General features: G+C 42.2%; 1 pseudogene; it reads right to left on the bottom strand.

Moving 5' to 3' along the window:
- LOC111969486 (caprin-1-like) overlaps positions 1 to 2,735 on the bottom strand; it is a 23,549-nt pseudogene extending 20,814 nt beyond the window's left edge.
- Between the last annotated feature and the right edge of the window lie 3,060 nt (positions 2,736 to 5,795).

The following is a 5,795-nucleotide window of genomic DNA, read 5'->3' as shown; positions in this document are numbered from 1 at the left end:
AGATGCACTATTGTAAAGTGGTTGTTCCACTGGATATCATAAGGTGAATGCACCAATTTGTAAGTCGCTCTGGATAAGAGCGTCTGCTAAATGACTTAAATGTAAATGTAAATCAAATGAGAGCCACTTCAAAAGTGTTAGAAACATACATGTTGTTCCTGCCACAGCCTGGTCTCTGCCCTCTAGCAGTTCCCATAGGTGTAGGGAGGCCTCCTCATACTGGTCAGTCAACCTGGAGAACAGAGAAGGACATTTACAACATGCCTACCATCATATTACGTCACTCCTCCATCAAAAAAAAGAGCGAAAACAAAAGGTTTGTACCTGACGTCATGGTCCCGTTCAGGGCCCACCAGCTTGTAGAAATTGTCCAGTGCGGTGAGGTTAGCATCGGTGAGCAGGGGGGAGCCTGCAGCAGGCTGTTTCAGGTCCTGCCTCGTCTGCTCATCCCCCAGCCGGTCAAGCAGGAACTGCAGCTCCAGAACAGTCTTCAGCCGCCGCTGCTCCGTCTCCTCCCGCTGCAGCTGCTCCCTCCGGGCAGACTTCTTCACTGCCTTCTGGATCTGCAAGGAATTGGGAAGGAGTTGTCACTGCACTATGGCCACAGTGACTGAGAAACAGCACCTAATAAATACAGTGAGTGTGGTCATAGTGACCAGAATGAAACCTTGAGACGTTACTCACCTCTTGCCCCAAAGACAGGAAGCTCTTCTGCAACTCCCTTGCAAAATCCAGGTTGTTAGTTACTTCCTGGAACTTGATCAAGGCATCCTACAGACGAGACAAGAGGGAATGAACATGAAATGTTTTGTTAGCTGTGTCATAGATCAAAACGACAAACACCACAGTATAAAAACAATGGAAAGCTGAAGAACGAAAGATTATAGTACATATGCAACAGGTTAAACAATTAAGTTCACTATTGAAATTCCCTGAGCTAACGTCAACCCAGACCAGTGTCTTGTACGTACCAGCTGATCCTGGTTCAACCGTTCACCTTTATTCTTCTTGGCCTGGTAGTCATCCAGCTTGCCCTATAGAAATATGGCACATTTAATAAGGGTTACGAGAAGGTCTGCTGAGTTTCTTTCAGCAGAAATATACCAACTGAGGTTATACCATCTATTAAGTGCTGTGATTCTAACGCCAAATAAGGTCATAAGTTAATGATTGTCTAAATTTGTCTGTAGCCATAATCTTAGTTACCAACTTTGAGACAGTCAATGCAGGGTCATAAGGCAGACAATCTTCCCAGACGAGACATCCAGAATTGCTCCCCAGTTGGTCTCAAGCAATGACTAAGCATGAAACAACCTATACTTTTTGGGAGGTATCCGAAAGCATGCTTAGATGAAAAAAAGGAAACATTGTTGTTACCTTTTTCTTTTCCATATTGCGGACCTTCTTGTCTATCACCTGCAGGACCTGCTTCATGGCCTCAGACTGTGTCCCAGAACCCAACTCTGGGCTAGAGGACTGAACAGCATTGTTGCCAACTGTTGCTGAAGGCATCTGATAAGACAAAACATTATTTGTAGTAGTCATTAGTGAAGGCCACAACACTGAGGCTGTAATTGAATACAATAAAGGTTCAAATATGTTGATGATTAAAACAACAGTTTGCCAATGGTGCTGTAAACAAAGGCATTACATTGTTGATCACAAGTGGTCAGACAGACATTTTAATATAACTGTAAAAAATAAGCGCTGGGTACTACTTATAAATGTTCCTTGACAAAACTGAAAGACCTATGAATCAATTTGGATATTATGTCGGTTTGCTGAATGATTTCTGTCAACCGCTAACGTTCGCTAACTCTCAAGACAAGTAACGTTAGCGTTACAATTCAATAGCTAGTACCTTGCTAATTAACATTAGTATTTCCAGATTTGTTCCCATTAGCCAGCTAAGAAACTAAAGCTAACGAGGCACATTAGGGGAAAATGGGATAAATTGCAAGTCCTTTGTGAGTCGAGGGACTGTCAGCCGAGCATTGTCCATTGAACCGCATAAAAGTTACCTGCCTAACGTTAGCTACGCTACTCATCAGCATCAAATAAACTAATTCCGACAAAACAATTATTTATGCAGCAACCTACATATGGTCACAAGTATAACATTTATGCCATTTGAAAACAGATGGTCATCAAATTGGGCTTAAACTTGAATCCCATCCCACAACAACCCACACCCGGCTACAGGGCTAGCGTGGCTACATTTAGCTAGTTTCCTTTTCTTCTCGCATTATTACCGAGACCGGCGTTAGCTAGCTGGCTACGCGATTCACTTAGATGCGAGAGAACTCGATAGCCAACTAATTAACTAACTAGCTAGTCAGCTAACGCGATTCGAAAAAATACATGTATATGAACAACAGCCATCACACTAGTTTGTTGAAATGTACCTTGCTAATGTGAACAAATGCGGTCACTGAACTTGGATTCCGTTTAATCAATTAGATGACTGGACAATGCTAGCTAGACGACTTTAGTCAGACGCTAGCCTAGCTAGCCTACCTCGCTAACATAGCTAGCAAAATTATTTCTGAATTTGATGCTGACAACATTCACTTACCTTTAGGATATCGGTATTTGTTCGTCGTCTGACGTAGCTTTAGCTCTATATATTTCGTGTAGTTTTTATGTTATTTTGTATCGACAATGGTGTTCCGCCTACCCGGCCTCACCGAGAACTATACTGCTGGCAGATGCTAACGAAACACGAGATCAGGGTCGGATGGCTGCAAGGCCCCATTGGTAGTCCTAGAATTGCCTGAGTTCATTTTGGTAGATTGACAGATTTAACTAGAATTTATCCTCAACATTGCAATTTAATTGCAGATACATTTTTATGGAAGCTGTATGACAGATTTAGGTAAGTATTTTTATGCAATGCAAGTTGTCAATTTGTATTGAATCCCAAATTTATTGCAAGCCATTTACTGAATCCCAAGTTTATTTAAACCCAAGTTTATTTAAACCAGTATTCTCTGCATTGAAAAGTACAATAGATTATCCTTTGCAAATCTATCGAATGATTACGTCGAAATAATATCAGTTTCTAAACCCAGAGGCGCAAAATCGCGAAACTCCCGGGAACACTTGCCAAACAGACCAGGCCAGGCAGGGTTTGAGAAGTCAATGAATGAGAAGTGGAAAAACCTTCCTTTAGTTAATTCTCGAAATCTAAAAGGCACAACCTTGATTCGAGCCAATGTCGTAAGTAGTTGCATATGTTATTACTCCAACCTCGTGAAAGTGACACATTTTCATCAAAAACAACTTTATATCGAAGTGCCTTCGAGGGCCTATACATGCGCAATGTAGTGCGATACGACAGAACCTATACGTATTTATATGCATTAGTTTAGCTAACCGACGTCGCCATGACATCTTCTACAAATGTGATCGGGGATTTCTATTGGAGAAACAGTGTTAGCCTATTTTCATACTGTACTGTGTTTGTACTGATTAACAGGTGCCTGTTAATCATCAAGTGATCGTGTGTAGTAGGCCTAAATCGAAATGTATTTGTCAATTGCTTCAAATACAACAGGTAAACTTAACCGTGAAGTGCTTGCTTATGAGTCCTTCCCAATGATGCAGTTAAAATAAAAAATGGTGACACGAGGAATAACTACTCAACAATGGAGCTAGAGTGCATTCAGAAATTATTCAGAACCCTTGACTTTTTCCACATTTTGTTACATGACAGCCTGATTCTAAAATATATTAAATTGTTTGCCCCCCCCCCCCCCATCTACACACACTACTTGATAATGACAAAGCAAACAGGTTTGTAAACATTTTTGCACATTTCTTAAAAATAAAAAACGTTAATATTGCATTTACATAAGCATTCAGGTCCTTTGCTCAGTACTTTTCTGAAGCACCTTTGGCAGCGATTACAGCCTCGAGTCTTATTTGGTATGACACTACTTGGCAGAGGTGTGGACTCGAGTCACAAATATGATGACTTGGACTCGACTGACTAACACCAATGACTTGTGACTTGACTTGGATTTGAGCCTTATGACTCGACCTGACACCCTCCCCAAGCCCAAATATTAAAAATGATGCTATTAACAAAAAAGTGCACCGCATCAACTCTTCATTTAACGGATTACAGTTTGAATCGGACAGCAGCCAATCAAATTGTGCGTGGCAGTGCAGAGGAACGTCGGCGGGTGAATTCAGATTGAGCCCTTGGAATGATACCCCAAGACTTTTCTCATGGCTACCCATGTATTTCCATGGAAATATAATTTGATTTGGAAAGTAATTAATATAGATATTTTTAAAAGCATTCATGACTTGCGTAAATGTAATATACTAACTGTTACTCTTGTTAAAAATATGAAATGGTATTGCATTTGGTGAAGAGCACACGTAGCACATTCATCTCCTGCACATCCATCACTCCAGTGTTATTGGTATATTGTAATTACTTCGCCACCATGGCCTATTTATTGCCTTAACTCCCTTATCTTACCTCATTTCCACACACTGTATATAGACCTTTTCTACTGTATGTTTGTTTATTCCATGTGTAACTGTGTTGTATGTGTCAAACTGCTTTGCTTCATCTTGGCCAGGTCGCAGTTGTAAATGAGAACTTGTTCTCAACTAGCCTACCTGGTTAAATAAAGGTGAAAAAAGAGCACATTATGACTTTAGGACTCGAAACTCAAAGATAAAGACTTGAGACTTGACTCGGACTTGCCTGTCTTGACATGGGACTTGAGTGCTAAGACTTGAGACTTACTTGTGACTTGTAAGACAATGACTTGGTCCCACCTCTGCTACTTGACACACCTTATTTCATAGTTTTTCCCCAGTCTTCTCTGCAGATCCTCTCAAGCTCGGTCAGGTTGGATGGCGAGCGTCACTGCACAGGTATTTTCAGGTCTCTCCAGAGATGTTCGATCAGGTTCAAGTCCTGGCTCTGGCTGGGCCACTCAAGGACATTCAGAGACTTTTCCTGAAGCCACTCCTGCATGGTCTTGGCTGTGTGCTTATGGTCATTGTACTGTTAGAAGGGGATCTGTGTTCTAGAGTAGGTTATCATCAAGGATCTCTCTGTACTTTACTCCATTCATCTTTCCCTCGATCCTGACTAGTCCACCAGTCCCTGCCGCTGAAAAACATCCCCACAGCAAGATGCTGCCACAAACATGATTTACCGCAGGGGTGGTGCCAGGTATCCTCCATACGTGACACTTGGCATTCAGGCCAAAGAGTTCAATCTTGGGTTCATCAGACCAGAGAATCTTGTTTCTCATGGTCTGAGAGTCCTTTAGGTTCCTTTTGGTAAATTCCGAGCAGGCTGTCATGTGCCTTTTACTGAGGAGTGGCTTCCGTCAGGCCTGATTGGTGGAGTGCTGCAAAAATGGTTGTCCTTGTGGAAGGTTCTCCCATCTCCACAGAGGAACTATGGAGCTCTGAGAGGGTGAATATCAGGTTCTTTGTCATCTCCCTGACCAAGGCCCTTCTCCCCCGAATGCTCAGTTTGTCCGGGCGGCCAGCTCTAGGAAGAGTCTTGGTGGTTCCTAACTTCTTCCATTTAAGAACGATGGAGCCCACTTTGTTCTTTGGGACCTTCAATGCTGCAGACATTTTTTGGTACCCTTCGCCAGATCTGTGCCTCGACACAATCCTGTCTCGGAGCTCTACGGACAATTCCTTCAACCTCATGGCTTGGTTTTTGCTCTGACATGCACTGTCAACTATGGGACCTTATATAGACAGGTGTGTGCCTTTCCAAATCATGTCCAATCAATTTAATTTACCACAGG

The sequence above is a fragment of the Salvelinus sp. IW2-2015 genome, linkage group LG10, assembly GCF_002910315.2.
Source record: "Salvelinus sp. IW2-2015 linkage group LG10, ASM291031v2, whole genome shotgun sequence".
Classification (NCBI taxonomy): domain Eukaryota; kingdom Metazoa; phylum Chordata; class Actinopteri; order Salmoniformes; family Salmonidae; genus Salvelinus; species Salvelinus sp. IW2-2015.
Note: the sequence above shows the minus strand (reverse complement) of the source record. Positions and strands in the feature narration are given on the sequence as shown.